The 20,232-nt window shown below is 38.3% G+C and overlaps 6 non-coding genes across 6 annotated transcripts; all 6 read right to left on the bottom strand.

Moving 5' to 3' along the window:
• Window positions 1–3,307: 3,307 nt before the first annotated feature.
• On the bottom strand, window positions 3,308–3,471 carry LOC149778015 (U1 spliceosomal RNA). Its single transcript, XR_016415934.1, has one exon. It is a non-coding gene; the product is annotated as a U1 spliceosomal RNA (small nuclear RNA).
• Window positions 3,472–4,930: 1,459 nt separating this feature from the next.
• LOC149778014 (U1 spliceosomal RNA) lies at window positions 4,931–5,094 on the bottom strand. The gene has a single exon (XR_016415963.1). It is a non-coding gene; the product is annotated as a U1 spliceosomal RNA (small nuclear RNA).
• Window positions 5,095–6,568: 1,474 nt separating this feature from the next.
• On the bottom strand, window positions 6,569–6,728 carry LOC149778013 (U1 spliceosomal RNA). The gene has a single exon (XR_016415993.1). It is a non-coding gene; the product is annotated as a U1 spliceosomal RNA (small nuclear RNA).
• A 7,046-nt stretch (window positions 6,729–13,774) lies between these two features.
• LOC149778012 (U1 spliceosomal RNA) lies at window positions 13,775–13,938 on the bottom strand. Its single transcript, XR_016415933.1, has one exon. It is a non-coding gene; the product is annotated as a U1 spliceosomal RNA (small nuclear RNA).
• A 1,459-nt stretch (window positions 13,939–15,397) lies between these two features.
• Window positions 15,398–15,561, bottom strand: LOC149778011 (U1 spliceosomal RNA). Its single transcript, XR_016415962.1, has one exon. It is a non-coding gene; the product is annotated as a U1 spliceosomal RNA (small nuclear RNA).
• A 1,476-nt stretch (window positions 15,562–17,037) lies between these two features.
• LOC149778010 (U1 spliceosomal RNA) lies at window positions 17,038–17,197 on the bottom strand. Its single transcript, XR_016415992.1, has one exon. It is a non-coding gene; the product is annotated as a U1 spliceosomal RNA (small nuclear RNA).
• Window positions 17,198–20,232: the final 3,035 nt, after the last annotated feature.

Raw genomic sequence — 20,232 nt, 5'->3', positions numbered from 1 at the left:
AGTCAGCACATATTATTCTACCGTCAAAATCCGTTTCATATTTTAAAAAACGTATGTTAGGATTAAAATTAATGATAGCAGCTCCAGATGAAAGATTCGAGCCAAAACTCCATATGGCATAATAACATTGCAATTTATCTTGAATTTTTGAAGTAAGGGTTCTTTTCTCCACGTGGGTTTCTTGTAGGAATACAAGGTCGATGTGATGCGAAGATACCAAGTTTCTAATCTCGTATAGTTTTTGATCCGTGTTGGTTCGAAGGCCATTGACATTTAATGTAAGGATATTAATTTTACTCATGGGTTGCTTGTTATTGGTATGGCATGTCCAGAATAGGTTCAAAATCGTTAATGTATGTGGGACTCCAGGTGTATCAAGTGAATCAATCTGAACTCGAGACGGGTAGAGTCCGTTGTATAAGGTAATACTATTGGAAACCAGAAATGACTTGCTGAACGATAACATAATAAGGGAGGATATGTAATTAAGGGATAAAATATGGTTGAAGAAAATAGATAAAAATCTACAAATGTTGTATGTGCTATGAAATAGATAAGGATGATATGAAGGATATTGTACATTTGAAGAGAATGAAAAATTAGGATTAAGTAAAAGAACAAACCTGTAATAGAACGTATAACCAGGGAAAGTCCTGAAATATTTAGTCCGTTATGCTTATTCATTGTCCATTTTACTGTCCTTGTATATGCCCGGTCCATTTGATTATATTCATTGTCCGTGAGCGTTCCGATTTCTTTATTACACAGTTACTGTAGTGTAATCCAAATTAAGAATTTTGCACATCCATACTTGAATCCTCCTCAAGACGAGACTTTTTTGATCTTTTAGACGTGACTACCTGCCACGTGCACGAATCTAGGTCAAACAATTCTCTTTTTTCTTGTGGTCTGGGTTGATTCGAGTCATCTTCATCATTGTCATCCGGTACTGTTGCTTTCTCTTGTGTTTGGGTCGCTACTTCCTCTTCCGCCCCGTGGGAGGCGTCCAAGGGGGTGGGGGTGGTGGGGTGATCAATTGGTTTGCTGTTTGTCGACGCAGGGGCTGCTGGTGTTAAAGGTTCGTGTGTCGTTGCTTGGGTTGATGTGCTTGGTGCAGGTGGTTGTTGGGCAACGTGTCCTTTATTATTCACTGCTGAAGCATAGCTAGCACCTTTCTCTGGGCAGTCTTTTCGGAGGTGCCCCGACTGACGACATCTCAGGCAAAGTGGGGGGCGGCCCTTCATTGTTATAAGCATACCACACATGCCAAGCGACACGATGTGGGGAATATTCCTGCAATCGAATTCTGTGGTCCGGAGTTTCACTATCCTTGTACCGTTTTCAATCATTGTGTCCTTGTTTATAATTGTCTTGTCTCTGGTTATGTCAAGGATCTCCCCATAATCCTTTAGAACTTCCTTGATAACAATATCATTGACAAACAGGGGCAGCCAGTGTATTCTGAGGTCAATTATTAGGTTAGCAATATATTTAATGCCGTCACCGGTCACGCCTCTTGCCTTCTCTTGGGACTTGAGCACAGCATTCCATGGGGCATTTTCCCCTTCTCTATATAAACCTTCGATGTCAGAAATAGTAACACCTGCAGCTTCAAGTTTGCGAAGCGCTTCCTCCCGAGAAATTCGTCCTTCCACTCGTAGTGTACGAAGATACACATCTGAATTCACATACCTTGAGATGTTGATTTCAACACGGCGATACATATTCCAAAGCGGTAAACTTTGAACTTTCACTTCAAAAGAATTCTTTGATCTACTTTGTCTTGGCCGGATATCCTGGGGAAACCGCCTAGCTGATCACGGTACTCCCTGGTCCAGGTAAGTATGATTTCTTGACGTTTACTGACGTTTATCAACTGACATTTGTGTCTGGAGTAGGAAGTGTGCCTCTAAGTAATGAAAATAAATTAAAACGATTCAGGGCCATGGTACTGCTGATGTCTTAGTATTCCGAATAACTTTATAGCTTATGTTTCAACATTACAAAAGTAACTGAAATGTCTTCAAATAGTCCTTTATTTGCAATTTCAGTTTCTTTTACGGTGGATATATGCTATATAGGTTTGCTCGGACGGCAGGGGATAGTTTCGTATATTGGCCCCTGGCAAATTTCTTAACTTGAGGCAACGGTGCGTATTTTTCAGCTATTATGGTTTTTTAATTAAATATATGGATACATTTTTCAATTCCGCGTTTCGGGCTTGTCTTGTTCTTGAAACTGATATCAGCCATTGACCTCCCATAGTTACTTCACAGCAAGTTGACAGTGAAATAGCAATAGTCGTCTAGCAAGAACTATGGTCAATCACATCCAGCTGTTTAGTACACAATGCTTTCCCGAACTGTTACGTAGGGAAAGGGATTGTGTTTGCACTGGCAAGATCGCTTGGTGTCATAAATGAAAAATGCAGGTATAAATTTGAGGTTGCAGTGCATCAACCTCTTTTGCTATGAACCACTGCAAATCGACTTGTCAGGTCAAAGGAATACTACTATTTGTTTCCTCTGTTTTATTAAATTTGAAATCTTTGTGCCACTGATTGGCCAGCTACGCTTCGCCGTACTCCGAGTCTAGAAGCTTTGGATTGTTGAAAGTGCTGCTGATACAGAAGTAACTGGTGATGCAGATGATCTCTACAATGAGACTTATGATGAAGCTGTCACTGCTTTTTATAAGAACAACAAGCTTGCTGTATTAACGAAGTTGTTCCTGTTATTTGAAGATATTGTTTCTCTCTCTCTCTCTCTCTCTCTCTCTCTCTACTGCAGAGAAGTTCTGTGAAAATAAAACTTGATTTTCGTCGAATCCAGTAAGCATGTTTCCATTTATTTCTCTTTCTTTCTTTCTTTCTCTCACAAATATGCTGGATCGCTGTTACTCAAAGATATTTCACACGTTCGTTGTGAGATGGCTCTTTGAAAGTTGTTTGTTGTAGGGTTTAATGCCATTTTTCAGCACAAGATAGGCTATGCATGGCAGGCAATATAAATGGTGGAGGAAGAACCCGGGAGAAGAAAAATGAACGGAAAGAACTTCCGACCCATGATAACATACTGGCAAGCTTTCTCTGATAACCACATGGGCCAAATCCGAAACTCAAACACACGCAGACAGGTGAGATGGCCGCGATCCGTAATGGTGGGCTATTTAGACCACCCGGGGTACCCACCCCTTGAAAGAGCAGTGTAAGAAATAATAACATTATCGATTGGCACGTGCTAATCAGAGACATCCAGACTAATTTTGTCATAAGCTTGAGATTATTGGTTATTTTTAATTGAATTATCAGGGGTTAGCGCGAACGCAGACCCCCACACTAATAAATAACGACCCCGAGTCACCCACATTTGGGGTGATCGCAGGTTTCAGCCCAACCGAAGTGCAATGGAAAGGCCTCATCCTGGGGAAACCGCCTAGCTGATGACGGTACTCCCTGGTCCAGGTAAGTATGATTTCTTGACGTTTACTGACGTTTATCAACTGACATTTGTGTCTGGAGTAGGAAGTGTGCCTCTAAGTAATGAAAATAAATTAAAACGATTCAGGGCCATGGTACTGCTGATGTCTTAGTATTCCGAATAACTTTATAGCTTATGTTTCAACATTACAAAAGTAACTGAAATGTCTTCAAATAGTCCTTTATTTGCAATTTCAGTTTCTTTTACGGTGGATATATGCTATATAGGTTTGCTCGGACGGCAGGGGATAGTTTCGTATATTGGCCCCTGGCAAATTTCTTAACTTGAGGCAACGGTGCGTATTTTTCAGCTATTATGGTTTTTTAATTAAATATATGGATACATTTTTCAATTCCGCGTTTCGGGCTTGTCTTGTTCTTGAAACTGATATCAGCCATTGACCTCCCATAGTTACTTCACAGATAGTCGACAGTGAAATAGCAATAGTCGTCTAGCAAGAACTATGGTCAATCACATCCAGCTGTTTAGTATACAATGCTTTCCCGAACTGTTACGTAGGGAAAGGGATTGTGTTTGCACTGGCAAGATCGCTTGGTGTCATAAATGAAAAATGCAGGTATAAATTTGAGGTTGCAGTGCATCAACCTCTTTTGCTATGAACCACTGCAAATCGACTTGTCAGGTCAAAGGAATACTACTATTTGTTTCCTCTGTTTTATTAAATTTGAAATCTTTGTGCCACTGATTGGCCAGCTACGCTTCGCCGTACTAAGAGTCTAGAAGCTTTGGATTGTTGAAAGTGCTGCTGATACAGAAGTAACTGGTGATGCAGATGATCTCTACAATGAGACTTATGATGAAGCTGTCACTGCTTTTGATAAGGACAACAAGCTTGCTGTATTAACGAAGTTGTTCCTGTTATTTGAAGATATTGTTTCTCTCTCTCTCTCTCTCTCTCTCTCTCTACTGCAGAGAAGTTCTGTGAAAATAAAACTTGATTTTCGTCGAATCCAGTAAGCATGTTTCCATTTATTTCTCTTTCTTTCTTTCTTTCTCTCACAAATATGCTGGATCGCTGTTACTCAAAGATATTTCACACGTTCGTTGTGAGATGGCTCTTTGAAAGTTGTTTGTTGTAGGGTTTAATGCTATTTTTCAGCACAAGATAGGCTATGCATGGCAGGCAATATAAATGGTGGAGGAAGAACCCGGGAGAAGAAAACTGAACGGAAAGAACTCCCGACCCATGATAACATACTGGCAAGCTTTCTCTGATAACCACATGGGCCAAATCCGAAACTCAAACACACGCAGAGAGGTGAGATGGCCGCGATCCGTAATGGTGGGCTATTTAGACCACCCGGGGTACCCACCCCTTGAAAGAGCAGTGTAAGAAATAATAACATTATCGATTGGCACGTGCTAATCAGAGACATCCAGACTAATTTTGTCATAAGCTTGAGATTATTGGTTATTTTTAATTGAATTATCAGGGGTTAGCGCGAATGCAGACCCCCACACTAATAAATAACGACCCCGAGTCACCCACATTTGGGGTGATCGCAGGTTTCAGCCCAACCGAAGTGCAATGGAAAGGCCTCATCCTGGGGAAACCGCCTAGCTGATCACGGTACTCCCTGGTCCAGGTAAGTATGATTTCTTGACGTTTACTGACGTTTATCAACTGACATTTGTGTCTGGAGTAGGAAGTGTGCCTCTAAGTAATGAAAATAAATTAAAACGATTCAGGGCCATGGTACTGCTGATGTCTTAGTATTCCGAATAACTTTATAGCTTATGTTTCAACATTATAAAAGTAACTGAAATGTCTTCAAATAGTCCTTTATTTGCAATTTCAGTTTCTTTTACGGTGGATATATGCTATATAGGTTTGCTCGGACGGCAGGGGATAGTTTCGTATATTGGCCCCTGGCAAATTTCTTAACTTGAGGCAACGGTGCGTATTTTTCAGCTATTATGGTTTTTTAATTAAATATATGGATACATTTTTCAATTCCGCGTTTCGGGCTTGTCTTGTTCTTGAAACTGATATCAGCCATTGACCTCCCATAGTTACTTCACAGAAAGTCGACAGTGAAATAGCAATAGTCGTCTAGCAAGAACTATGGTCAATCACATCCAGCTGTTTAGTACACAATGCTTTCCCGAACTGTTACGTAGGGAAAGGGATTGTGTTTGCACTGGCAAGATCGCTTGGTGTCATAAATGAAAAATGCAGGTATAAATTTGAGGTTGCAGTGCATCAACCTCTTTTGCTATGAACCACTGCAAATCGACTTGTCAGGTCAAAGGAATACTACTATTTGTTTCCTCTGTTTTATTAAATTTGAAATCTTTGTGCCACTGATTGGCCAGCTACGCTTCGCCGTACTCCGAGTCTAGAAGCTTTGGATTGTTGAAAGTGCTGCTGATACAGAAGTAACTGGTGATGCAGATGATCTCTACAATGAGACTTATGATGAAGCTGTCACTGCTTTTGATAAGGACAACAAGCTTGCTGTATTAACGAAGTTGTTCCTGTTATTTGAAGATATTGTTTCTCTCTCTCTCTCTCTCTCTCTCTCTCTCTCTCTCTCTCTCTCTACTGCAGAGAAGTTCTGTGAAAATAAAACTTGATTTTCGTCGAATCCAGTAAGCATGTTTCCATTTATTTCTCTTTCTTTCTTTCTTTCTCTCACAAATATGCTGGATCGCTGTTACTCAAAGATATTTCACACGTTCGTTGTGAGATGGCTCTTTGAAAGTTGTTTGTTGTAGGGTTTAATGCCATTTTTCAGCACAAGATAGGCTATGCATGGCAGGCAATATAAATGGTGGAGGAAGAACCCGGGAGAAGAAAACTGAACGGAAAGAACTCCCGACCCATGATAACATACTGGCAAGCTTTCTCTGATAACCACATGGGCCAAATCCGAAACTCAAACACACGCAGACAGGTGAGATGGCCGCGATCCGTAATGGTGGGCTATTTAGACCACCCGGGAACCCACCCCTTGAAAGAGCAGTGTAAGAAATAATAACATTATCGATTGGCACGTGCTAATCAGAGACATCCAGACTAATTTTGTCATAAGCTTGAGATTATTGGTTATTTTTAATTGAATTATCAGGGGTTAGCGCGAACGCAGACCCCCACACTAATAAATAACGACCCCGAGTCACCCACATTTGGGGTGATCGCAGGTTTCAGCCCAACCGAAGTGCAATGGAAAGGCCTCATCCTGGGGAAACCTTTTTTTTATTTTTCATAAAATCTTTATTCAATATTTACATGTTGAAATGTACAAGCGAAAACGACACTCCCATCTTCACCCCATACACGCCTTAGCACACAAACTCATAAATACACGTAGATGTGCACACTCACTGTCCATCCATGCTCTTGTATACACACAAATGTACATATATTGTAAAGCGCATAGCTCACAAGCGACAAAGTTATACATAATATGATTGTATGCAATTTCTATTGTAAATTTGTAACATCTAGTTTGCGAAACGTATACTAATCTCATACAGAAGTTTAAATATTGCAAATTATAAAATTCTAATATTAGAGAAACTGTATTCTTAAAAATGCAAAGTGTATTTAAGGTGATGCATAGTACCTCATGTAAATTTGATAGACCAGTGAAGTGCTGTAAAAGTTCGTGCAATAAAACAGAGAATGTTAGCACGTGCTGCTTGAGATATTCTTAAATTAACGTGTAGGCCGGCAGACGTGGATTAAAACATGGTGACTGTGTAGTGAGATCTAAGGAGAAATCGTAAAATTATATATAATTGGATTTATCCAAAAGGGAAGGAATGTAGTATTATTCTAGACTTATGTCTATTACTAATTCAAAATTGAAGAGAGAACAGAATAATCCAGCTAAACACCATTTATCTATAAAATGAACCAAGTTAAGCCTGGAAAAGTCAGTTCTGATTCTGCATTTTAATCGGGAGAGAAAGAAGGATAACAAGGTTTTACTGGTTACCACTTCTTTATAATAATATGCTCGTATACGTTTAATCCATATAGCATATTTATATTCAGCGCATAATAAAAGGCACAAGTCCTCGAATTCAGGTTCCGGGAACGAGGCCCCATTCGGGATAGGACCGAATTTAAGGAAAGTATAAAAGGTATTGAAGGAGTTTCTGGAAAGTTTTTTTAACCATTTGATAATGAGCTGTTGTAAGGGGAGTATTAATTTGCATTCGAAAAATAAATGATCAGTCGTTTCAATGTCACCGCAAAAAGCGCATAACTTAGATTTGGAAATCTTCTTTAAGAACATGTTGTAGTTAACGGGCAAAATATCATGTATTGTTTTAAAACACACATCTCTAGTGATGGGGTCTAAAAATTTATTATGCAAATTTTTCCAAATGTTGCCGAAATTTAAATCGTATAATTTGGTTATTTTAGGTTCAAGAACATAGCTTTGTAATTGTCGTTGGTAGAAATATTTTGTGGGGACTAGACCAAATTTGAGACTAGGATTATTTTCATGAAATGTTTTGAAAATGGTCATGCACTTTTGATAGAATTTAGGAACATATAGCGTATGAGTAAATTTATTAAGCGCCAAATTAGGGTTGAAAGACCTTAGTTGTAAACCGATCCAATACCTTGCAAAATCTTTCCATTTGGCTGAATATTCATCGTCGAGTAATTTTTGTATATGCTGTATACGTATTGCTTGGATTTTACATCTCAAATGGGTGATGTTTAAACCTCCGTCGTAAAGGGGATTGATGCATACAGCTCTAGCGAGAGGTTCGAATTTAGAATTCCACAAAAATGTGAAGATATTCCTATTTATTAAAATTTCATAATGTTTAGGTAGATCAGTCACGGTTGCAGTATACCAAATTTTGCTATAAGCTAAAAGATTAATAACATGGGATTTAGAAATGAGAGGTAAATTTCTACGTTTCCATAGTAATAGTGTATTCGTAAGTTTAGTAACATTTTTGTTCCAGTGATCATCATGACTTAAATCGTTGCCAAAATGAAACCCTACAATTTTTTGTTTGTCGATCCAGGAAATGCCAAAGGGGTGATCACTGCGGTTCCGCCATTTACCCATGAACATACCGTTTGATTTGCTATAATTTACCTTAGCACCGGAAGCGCGATCGTACATGCGAGACCAAAATAAATACCGTTCGATCGATTTGTCCGTGCAACAGAAGCCTGTACTATCGTCCGCGAAAAGGGAGATCTTACAGGCGTCTGTTGCACCTGGCACCTTAACACCTATAATTTCTGGGTCGTTTCGAATTTTGATTGCAAAAGGCTCGTACACTATTACATATAAAATGGGGGAAAGACTGCAACCTTGACGGACTCCTCTTGAGATTAAAAAGGGGTCCGAAATAAAATTATTGACTATAACTGATGAACTAATATCAGTGTAGAAAATTGAAATCCATTTAATAAAGTCAGGATCAAACCCGAAAGATTCTAATGTTTTTAACATAAATTGATAATTTACCCTATCAAATGCCTTTTCTTGATCTAAGGAAATAAATGCACATGATAATTCTTTTTGTTCGATGTAGTCACAGATGTTTCGTATAAGGTGACCATTATTAAAAATAGATCGACCTTTAACTCCACATGTTTGATCCATGTGTATTATTTTGGACATGACATTTCCAAGTCGATTAGCAATAACTTTGGATAGAATTTTATAGTCTAAATTTAATAGGGAGATAGGTCTCCAATTTTTCATATTATTTGAATTTTCAGGATCCTTACATAATAACGTAATATAAGATAGTCTTTGTGAATCAGACAAAGTGTTTGATTCAAAGATCAAATTATATAAACGGACTAATGTGTCGCCTAAACATTCAAAAAACGTGACATAAAACTCTTTTGTGAGACCATCGGGTCCAGGTGATTTATTTGGCTCCATCATATTTAAAGATTTCCAAATTTCTACTTTAGTAATTGGTCCGGTAAGGAATTGGTTATCTTCAGCCTTTAACTGAGGTAACCCAGTTAGAAATTCTTTAAACAATTCTTCATCAATCAATTCTGTGGTAAAAAGATTTGAATACAACTTTTTAAAACAGTTTAAGATATCAACACTTGAGTTATGAGTCACATTATTATACTCAATTTCAGTGATAGTTTTCTGGGAACCCTTTTTATTTTCTAATTGAAAAAAGAATTGGCTCGGTCTTTCGTTATTATCTAAAATTTTCGCTTTGCTCCTAATGACTGATCCTATATATTTTTCATTTTGTAATTCCTTGATAGACATTCGGAGTTCTTGTATTTGAAAGAGAAGTTCTTCATTATTGGTTAAATCATATTTCTGTCTTAGATATTGGTAGTCTTTCTTCAATGATTTAATTGCAGAGTTTTTAACTTTCGAAAGTTGTTTGGAATATCGAATGATTTCTTCTTTAAGTTTGAGTTTTAGCTCATCCCAATATTCTAGGGTGATGTTATGATATCTTAGTTCTCTCTTAATTAGGTCCGTAATGAGAGTTTTTAATGTGTTATGGTTTAAGTGCGAGTTATTGCATTTCCAGTAACCGGTACCATATGATATTGATGAGTTACATGCTATACTTAAAGTTACTGCATCGTGGTCGGACTGAGCGAAGTTAACGATTGTCGAATTAATGATGAAATTTGCTATGTTTTTAGAAACATACAGTCGATCAAGTCTGCTTGCTAACAGTGGTAATGAGGGGTCTAGTGTGTTTCGATACCATGTGTACAATTTTGCCGAGGGGTTCAGTTTGCGAAATGTGTCAATTAGTTTAAAGTTGGATATAAGCGATTTCAATGTTTGGACGGACTTTTCGCTGTAATTGGTTAGATTACCTACTCGGTCAAGGTTGGAGTTAGTGACACAATTGAAATCTCCAGCAAGAATGAGATTATGTTGTCCCGTTAAATATGTGAACAATGAAGTAAAAAATTCACTTTTCTCCGAATCAGGGATGGGGGCATATATATTTATGGCACGATATGGTATATCATTAAATTGAAAGTCAGCACATATTATTCTACCGTCAAAATCCGTTTCATATTTTAAAAAACGTATGTTAGGATTAAAATTAATGATAGCAGCTCCAGATGAAAGATTCGAGCCAAAACTCCATATGGCATAATAACATTGCAATTTATCTTGAATTTTTGAAGTAAGGGTTCTTTTCTCCACGTGGGTTTCTTGTAGGAATACAAGGTCGATGTGATGCGAAGATACCAAGTTTCTAATCTCGTATAGTTTTTGATCCGTGTTGGTTCGAAGGCCATTGACATTTAATGTAAGGATATTAATTTTACTCATGGGTTGCTTGTTATTGGTATGGCATGTCCAGAATAGGTTCAAAATCGTTAATGTATGTGGGACTCTAGGTGTATCAAGTGAATCAATCTGAACTCGAGACGGGTAGAGTCCGTTGTATAAGGTAATACTATTGGAAACCAGAAATGACTTGCTGAACGATAACATAATAAGGGAGGATATGTAATTAAGGGATAAAATATGGTTGAAGAAAATAGATAAAAATCTACAAATGTTGTATGTGCTATGAAATAGATAAGGATGATATGAAGGATATTGTACATTTGAAGAGAATGAAAAATTAGGATTAAGTAAAAGAACAAACCTGTAATAGAACGTATAACCAGGGAAAGTCCTGAAATATTTAGTCCGTTATGCTTATTCATTGTCCATTTTACTGTCCTTGTATATGCCCGGTCCATTTGATTATATTCATTGTCCGTGAGCGTTCCGATTTCTTTATTACACAGTTACTGTAGTGTAATCCAAATTAAGAATTTTGCACATCCATACTTGAATCCTCCTCAAGACGAGACTTTTTTGATCTTTTAGACGTGACTACCTGCCACGTGCACGAATCTAGGTCAAACAATTCTCTTTTTTCTTGTGGTCTGGGTTGATTCGAGTCATCTTCATCATTGTCATCCGGTACTGTTGCTTTCTCTTGTGTTTGGGTCGCTACTTCCTCTTCCGCCCCGTGGGAGGCGTCCAAGGGGGTGGGGGTGGTGGGGTGATCAATTGGTTTGCTGTTTGTCGACGCAGGGGCTGCTGGTGTTAAAGGTTCGTGTGTCGTTGCTTGGGTTGATGTGCTTGGTGCAGGTGGTTGTTGGGCAACGTGTCCTTTATTATTCACTGCTGAAGCATAGCTAGCACCTTTCTCTGGGCAGTCTTTTCGGAGGTGCCCCGACTGACGACATCTCAGGCAAAGTGGGGGGCGGCCCTTCATTGTTATAAGCATACCACACATGCCAAGCGACACGATGTGGGGAATATTCCTGCAATCGAATTCTGTGGTCCGGAGTTTCACTATCCTTGTACCGTTTTCAATCATTGTGTCCTTGTTTATAATTGTCTTGTCTCTGGTTATGTCAAGGATCTCCCCATAATCCTTTAGAACTTCCTTGATAACAATATCATTGACAAACAGGGGCAGCCAGTGTATTCTGAGGTCAATTATTAGGTTAGCAATATATTTAATGCCGTCACCGGTCACGCCTCTTGCCTTCTCTTGGGACTTGAGCACAGCATTCCATGGGGCATTTTCCCCTTCTCTATATAAACCTTCGATGTCAGAAATAGTAACACCTGCAGCTTCAAGTTTGCGAAGCGCTTCCTCCCGAGAAATTCGTCCTTCCACTCGTAGTGTACGAAGATACACATCTGAATTCACATACCTTGAGATGTTGATTTCAACACGGCGATACATATTCCAAAGCGGTAAACTTTGAACTTTCACTTCAAAAGAATTCTTTGATCTACTTTGTCTTGGCCGGATATCCTGGGGAAACCGCCTAGCTGATCACGGTACTCCCTGGTCCAGGTAAGTATGATTTCTTGACGTTTACTGACGTTTATCAACTGACATTTGTGTCTGGAGTAGGAAGTGTGCCTCTAAGTAATGAAAATAAATTAAAACGATTCAGGGCCATGGTACTGCTGATGTCTTAGTATTCCGAATAACTTTATAGCTTATGTTTCAACATTACAAAAGTAACTGAAATGTCTTCAAATAGTCCTTTATTTGCAATTTCAGTTTCTTTTACGGTGGATATATGCTATATAGGTTTGCTCGGACGGCAGGGGATAGTTTCGTATATTGGCCCCTGGCAAATTTCTTAACTTGAGGCAACGGTGCGTATTTTTCAGCTATTATGGTTTTTTAATTAAATATATGGATACATTTTTCAATTCCGCGTTTCGGGCTTGTCTTGTTCTTGAAACTGATATCAGCCATTGACCTCCCATAGTTACTTCACAGCAAGTTGACAGTGAAATAGCAATAGTCGTCTAGCAAGAACTATGGTCAATCACATCCAGCTGTTTAGTACACAATGCTTTCCCGAACTGTTACGTAGGGAAAGGGATTGTGTTTGCACTGGCAAGATCGCTTGGTGTCATAAATGAAAAATGCAGGTATAAATGTGAGGTTGCAGTGCATCAACCTCTTTTGCTATGAACCACTGCAAATCGACTTGTCAGGTCAAAGGAATACTACTATTTGTTTCCTCTGTTTTATTAAATTTGAAATCTTTGTGCCACTGATTGGCCAGCTACGCTTCGCCGTACTCCGAGTCTAGAAGCTTTGGATTGTTGAAAGTGCTGCTGATACAGAAGTAACTGGTGATGCAGATGATCTCTACAATGAGACTTATGATGAAGCTGTCACTGCTTTTTATAAGAACAACAAGCTTGCTGTATTAACGAAGTTGTTCCTGTTATTTGAAGATATTGTTTCTCTCTCTCTCTCTCTCTCTCTCTCTCTCTACTGCAGAGAAGTTCTGTGAAAATAAAACTTGATTTTCGTCGAATCCAGTAAGCATGTTTCCATTTATTTCTCTTTCTTTCTTTCTTTCTCTCACAAATATGCTGGATCGCTGTTACTCAAAGATATTTCACACGTTCGTTGTGAGATGGCTCTTTGAAAGTTGTTTGTTGTAGGGTTTAATGCCATTTTTCAGCACAAGATAGGCTATGCATGGCAGGCAATATAAATGGTGGAGGAAGAACCCGGGAGAAGAAAAATGAACGGAAAGAACTTCCGACCCATGATAACATACTGGCAAGCTTTCTCTGATAACCACATGGGCCAAATCCGAAACTCAAACACACGCAGACAGGTGAGATGGCCGCGATCCGTAATGGTGGGCTATTTAGACCACCCGGGGTACCCACCCCTTGAAAGAGCAGTGTAAGAAATAATAACATTATCGATTGGCACGTGCTAATCAGAGACATCCAGACTAATTTTGTCATAAGCTTGAGATTATTGGTTATTTTTAATTGAATTATCAGGGGTTAGCGCGAACGCAGACCCCCACACTAATAAATAACGACCCCGAGTCACCCACATTTGGGGTGATCGCAGGTTTCAGCCCAACCGAAGTGCAATGGAAAGGCCTCATCCTGGGGAAACCGCCTAGCTGATGACGGTACTCCCTGGTCCAGGTAAGTATGATTTCTTGACGTTTACTGACGTTTATCAACTGACATTTGTGTCTGGAGTAGGAAGTGTGCCTCTAAGTAATGAAAATAAATTAAAACGATTCAGGGCCATGGTACTGCTGATGTCTTAGTATTCCGAATAACTTTATAGCTTATGTTTCAACATTACAAAAGTAACTGAAATGTCTTCAAATAGTCCTTTATTTGCAATTTCAGTTTCTTTTACGGTGGATATATGCTATATAGGTTTGCTCGGACGGCAGGGGATAGTTTCGTATATTGGCCCCTGGCAAATTTCTTAACTTGAGGCAACGGTGCGTATTTTTCAGCTATTATGGTTTTTTAATTAAATATATGGATACATTTTTCAATTCCGCGTTTCGGGCTTGTCTTGTTCTTGAAACTGATATCAGCCATTGACCTCCCATAGTTACTTCACAGATAGTCGACAGTGAAATAGCAATAGTCGTCTAGCAAGAACTATGGTCAATCACATCCAGCTGTTTAGTATACAATGCTTTCCCGAACTGTTACGTAGGGAAAGGGATTGTGTTTGCACTGGCAAGATCGCTTGGTGTCATAAATGAAAAATGCAGGTATAAATTTGAGGTTGCAGTGCATCAACCTCTTTTGCTATGAACCACTGCAAATCGACTTGTCAGGTCAAAGGAATACTACTATTTGTTTCCTCTGTTTTATTAAATTTGAAATCTTTGTGCCACTGATTGGCCAGCTACGCTTCGCCGTACTAAGAGTCTAGAAGCTTTGGATTGTTGAAAGTGCTGCTGATACAGAAGTAACTGGTGATGCAGATGATCTCTACAATGAGACTTATGATGAAGCTGTCACTGCTTTTGATAAGGACAACAAGCTTGCTGTATTAACGAAGTTGTTCCTGTTATTTGAAGATATTGTTTCTCTCTCTCTCTCTCTCTCTCTCTCTCTACTGCAGAGAAGTTCTGTGAAAATAAAACTTGATTTTCGTCGAATCCAGTAAGCATGTTTCCATTTATTTCTCTTTCTTTCTTTCTTTCTCTCACAAATATGCTGGATCGCTGTTACTCAAAGATATTTCACACGTTCGTTGTGAGATGGCTCTTTGAAAGTTGTTTGTTGTAGGGTTTAATGCTATTTTTCAGCACAAGATAGGCTATGCATGGCAGGCAATATAAATGGTGGAGGAAGAACCCGGGAGAAGAAAACTGAACGGAAAGAACTCCCGACCCATGATAACATACTGGCAAGCTTTCTCTGATAACCACATGGGCCAAATCCGAAACTCAAACACACGCAGAGAGGTGAGATGGCCGCGATCCGTAATGGTGGGCTATTTAGACCACCCGGGGTACCCACCCCTTGAAAGAGCAGTGTAAGAAATAATAACATTATCGATTGGCACGTGCTAATCAGAGACATCCAGACTAATTTTGTCATAAGCTTGAGATTATTGGTTATTTTTAATTGAATTATCAGGGGTTAGCGCGAATGCAGACCCCCACACTAATAAATAACGACCCCGAGTCACCCACATTTGGGGTGATCGCAGGTTTCAGCCCAACCGAAGTGCAATGGAAAGGCCTCATCCTGGGGAAACCGCCTAGCTGATCACGGTACTCCCTGGTCCAGGTAAGTATGATTTCTTGACGTTTACTGACGTTTATCAACTGACATTTGTGTCTGGAGTAGGAAGTGTGCCTCTAAGTAATGAAAATAAATTAAAACGATTCAGGGCCATGGTACTGCTGATGTCTTAGTATTCCGAATAACTTTATAGCTTATGTTTCAACATTATAAAAGTAACTGAAATGTCTTCAAATAGTCCTTTATTTGCAATTTCAGTTTCTTTTACGGTGGATATATGCTATATAGGTTTGCTCGGACGGCAGGGGATAGTTTCGTATATTGGCCCCTGGCAAATTTCTTAACTTGAGGCAACGGTGCGTATTTTTCAGCTATTATGGTTTTTTAATTAAATATATGGATACATTTTTCAATTCCGCGTTTCGGGCTTGTCTTGTTCTTGAAACTGATATCAGCCATTGACCTCCCATAGTTACTTCACAGAAAGTCGACAGTGAAATAGCAATAGTCGTCTAGCAAGAACTATGGTCAATCACATCCAGCTGTTTAGTACACAATGCTTTCCCGAACTGTTACGTAGGGAAAGGGATTGTGTTTGCACTGGCAAGATCGCTTGGTGTCATAAATGAAAAATGCAGGTATAAATTTGAGGTTGCAGTGCATCAACCTCTTTTGCTATGAACCACTGCAAATCGACTTGTCAGGTCAAAGGAATACTACTATTTGTTTCCTCTGTTTTATTAAATTTGAAATCTTTGTGCCACTGATTGGCCAGCTACGCTTCGCCGTACTCCGAGTCTAGAAGCTTTGGATTGTTGAAAGTGCTGCTGATACAGAAGTAACTGGTGATGCAGATGATCTCTACAATGAGACTTATGATGAAGCTGTCACTGCTTTTGATAAGGACAACAAGCTTGCTGTATTAACGAAGTTGTTCCTGTTATTTGAAGATATTGTTTCTCTCTCTCTCTCTCTCTCTCTCTCTCTCTCTCTCTCTCTCTCTCTACTGCAGAGAAGTTCTGTGAAAATAAAACTTGATTTTCGTCGAATCCAGTAAGCATGTTTCCATTTATTTCTCTTTCTTTCTTTCTTTCTCTCACAAATATGCTGGATCGCTGTTACTCAAAGATATTTCACACGTTCGTTGTGAGATGGCTCTTTGAAAGTTGTTTGTTGTAGGGTTTAATGCCATTTTTCAGCACAAGATAGGCTATGCATGGCAGGCAATATAAATGGTGGAGGAAGAACCCGGGAGAAGAAAACTGAACGGAAAGAACTCCCGACCCATGATAACATACTGGCAAGCTTTCTCTGATAACCACATGGGCCAAATCCGAAACTCAAACACACGCAGACAGGTGAGATGGCCGCGATCCGTAATGGTGGGCTATTTAGACCACCCGGGAACCCACCCCTTGAAAGAGCAGTGTAAGAAATAATAACATTATCGATTGGCACGTGCTAATCAGAGACATCCAGACTAATTTTGTCATAAGCTTGAGATTATTGGTTATTTTTAATTGAATTATCAGGGGTTAGCGCGAACGCAGACCCCCACACTAATAAATAACGACCCCGAGTCACCCACATTTGGGGTGATCGCAGGTTTCAGCCCAACCGAAGTGCAATGGAAAGGCCTCATCCTGGGGAAACCTTTTTTTTATTTTTCATAAAATCTTTATTCAATATTTACATGTTGAAATGTACAAGCGAAAACGACACTCCCATCTTCACCCCATACACGCCTTAGCACACAAACTCATAAATACACGTAGATGTGCACACTCACTGTCCATCCATGCTCTTGTATACACACAAATGTACATATATTGTAAAGCGCATAGCTCACAAGCGACAAAGTTATACATAATATGATTGTATGCAATTTCTATTGTAAATTTGTAACATCTAGTTTGCGAAACGTATACTAATCTCATACAGAAGTTTAAATATTGCAAATTATAAAATTCTAATATTAGAGAAACTGTATTCTTAAAAATGCAAAGTGTATTTAAGGTGATGCATAGTACCTCATGTAAATTTGATAGACCAGTGAAGTGCTGTAAAAGTTCGTGCAATAAAACAGAGAATGTTAGCACGTGCTGCTTGAGATATTCTTAAATTAACGTGTAGGCCGGCAGACGTGGATTAAAACATGGTGACTGTGTAGTGAGATCTAAGGAGAAATCGTAAAATTATATATAATTGGATTTATCCAAAAGGGAAGGAATGTAGTATTATTCTAGACTTATGTCTATTACTAATTCAAAATTGAAGAGAGAACAGAATAATCCAGCTAAACACCATTTATCTATAAAATGAACCAAGTTAAGCCTGGAAAAGTCAGTTCTGATTCTGCATTTTAATCGGGAGAGAAAGAAGGATAACAAGGTTTTACTGGTTACCACTTCTTTATAATAATATGCTCGTATACGTTTAATCCATATAGCATATTTATATTCAGCGCATAATAAAAGGCACAAGTCCTCGAATTCAGGTTCCGGGAACGAGGCCCCATTCGGGATAGGACCGAATTTAAGGAAAGTATAAAAGGTATTGAAGGAGTTTCTGGAAAGTTTTTTTAACCATTTGATAATGAGCTGTTGTAAGGGGAGTATTAATTTGCATTCGAAAAATAAATGATCAGTCGTTTCAATGTCACCGCAAAAAGCGCATAACTTAGATTTGGAAATCTTCTTTAAGAACATGTTGTAGTTAACGGGCAAAATATCATGTATTGTTTTAAAACACACATCTCTAGTGATGGGGTCTAAAAATTTATTATGCAAATTTTTCCAAATGTTGCCGAAATTTAAATCGTATAATTTGGTTATTTTAGGTTCAAGAACATAGCTTTGTAATTGTCGTTGGTAGAAATATTTTGTGGGGACTAGACCAAATTTGAGACTAGGATTATTTTCATGAAATGTTTTGAAAATGGTCATGCACTTTTGATAGAATTTAGGAACATATAGCGTATGAGTAAATTTATTAAGCGCCAAATTAGGGTTGAAAGACCTTAGTTGTAAACCGATCCAATACCTTGCAAAATCTTTCCATTTGGCTGAATATTCATCGTCGAGTAATTTTTGTATATGCTGTATACGTATTGCTTGGATTTTACATCTCAAATGGGTGATGTTTAAACCTCCGTCGTAAAGGGGATTGATGCATACAGCTCTAGCGAGAGGTTCGAATTTAGAATTCCACAAAAATGTGAAGATATTCCTATTTATTAAAATTTCATAATGTTTAGGTAGATCAGTCACGGTTGCAGTATACCAAATTTTGCTATAAGCTAAAAGATTAATAACATGGGATTTAGAAATGAGAGGTAAATTTCTACGTTTCCATAGTAATAGTGTATTCGTAAGTTTAGTAACATTTTTGTTCCAGTGATCATCATGACTTAAATCGTTGCCAAAATGAAACCCTACAATTTTTTGTTTGTCGATCCAGGAAATGCCAAAGGGGTGATCACTGCGGTTCCGCCATTTACCCATGAACATACCGTTTGATTTGCTATAATTTACCTTAGCACCGGAAGCGCGATCGTACATGCGAGACCAAAATAAATACCGTTCGATCGATTTGTCCGTGCAACAGAAGCCTGTACTATCGTCCGCGAAAAGGGAGATCTTACAGGCGTCTGTTGCACCTGGCACCTTAACACCTATAATTTCTGGGTCGTTTCGAATTTTGATTGCAAAAGGCTCGTACACTATTACATATAAAATGGGGGAAAGACTGCAACCTTGACGGACTCCTCTTGAGATTAAAAAGGGGTCCGAAATAAAATTATTGACTATAACTGATGAACTAATATCAGTGTAGAAAATTGAAATCCATTTAATAAAGTCAGGATCAAACCCGAAAGATTCTAATGTTTTTAACATAAATTGATAATTTACCCTATCAAATGCCTTTTCTTGATCTAAGGAAATAAATGCACATGATAATTCTTTTTGTTCGATGTAGTCACAGATGTTTCGTATAAGGTGACCATTATTAAAAATAGATCGACCTTTAACTCCACATGTTTGATCCATGTGTATTATTTTGGACATGACATTTCCAAGTCGATTAGCAATAACTTTGGATAGAATTTTATAGTCTAAATTTAATAGGGAGATAGGTCTCCAATTTTTCATATTATTTGAATTTTCAGGATCCTTACATAATAACGTAATATAAGATAGTCTTTGTGAATCAGACAAAGTGTTTGATTCAAAGATCAAATTATATAAACGGACTAATGTGTCGCCTAAACATTCAAAAAACGTGACATAAAACTCTTTTGTGAGACCATCGGGTCCAGGTGATTTATTTGGCTCCATCATATTTAAAGATTTCCAAATTTCTACTTTAGTAATTGGTCCGGTAAGGAATTGGTTATCTTCAGCCTTTAACTGAGGTAACCCAGTTAGAAATTCTTTAAACAATTCTTCATCAATCAATTCTGTGGTAAAAAGATTTGAATACAACTTTTTAAAACAGTTTAAGATATCAACACTTGAGTTATGAGTCACATTATTATACTCAATTTCAGTGATAGTTTTCTGGGAACCCTTTTTATTTTCTAATTGAAAAAAGAATTGGCTCGGTCTTTCGTTATTATCTAAAATTTTCGCTTTGCTCCTAATGACTGATCCTATATATTTTTCATTTTGTAATTCCTTGATAGACATTCGGAGTTCTTGTATTTGAAAGAGAAGTTCTTCATT

The sequence above is a fragment of the Sinohyriopsis cumingii genome, chromosome 17 (assembly GCF_028554795.1).
Source record: "Sinohyriopsis cumingii isolate HCF-2022 chromosome 17, ASM2855479v2, whole genome shotgun sequence".
Classification (NCBI taxonomy): Eukaryota; Metazoa; Mollusca; class Bivalvia; order Unionida; family Unionidae; genus Sinohyriopsis; species Sinohyriopsis cumingii.
The sequence above is the reverse complement of the archived record's forward strand: the minus strand, read 5'-3'. Positions and strand labels throughout refer to the sequence as shown.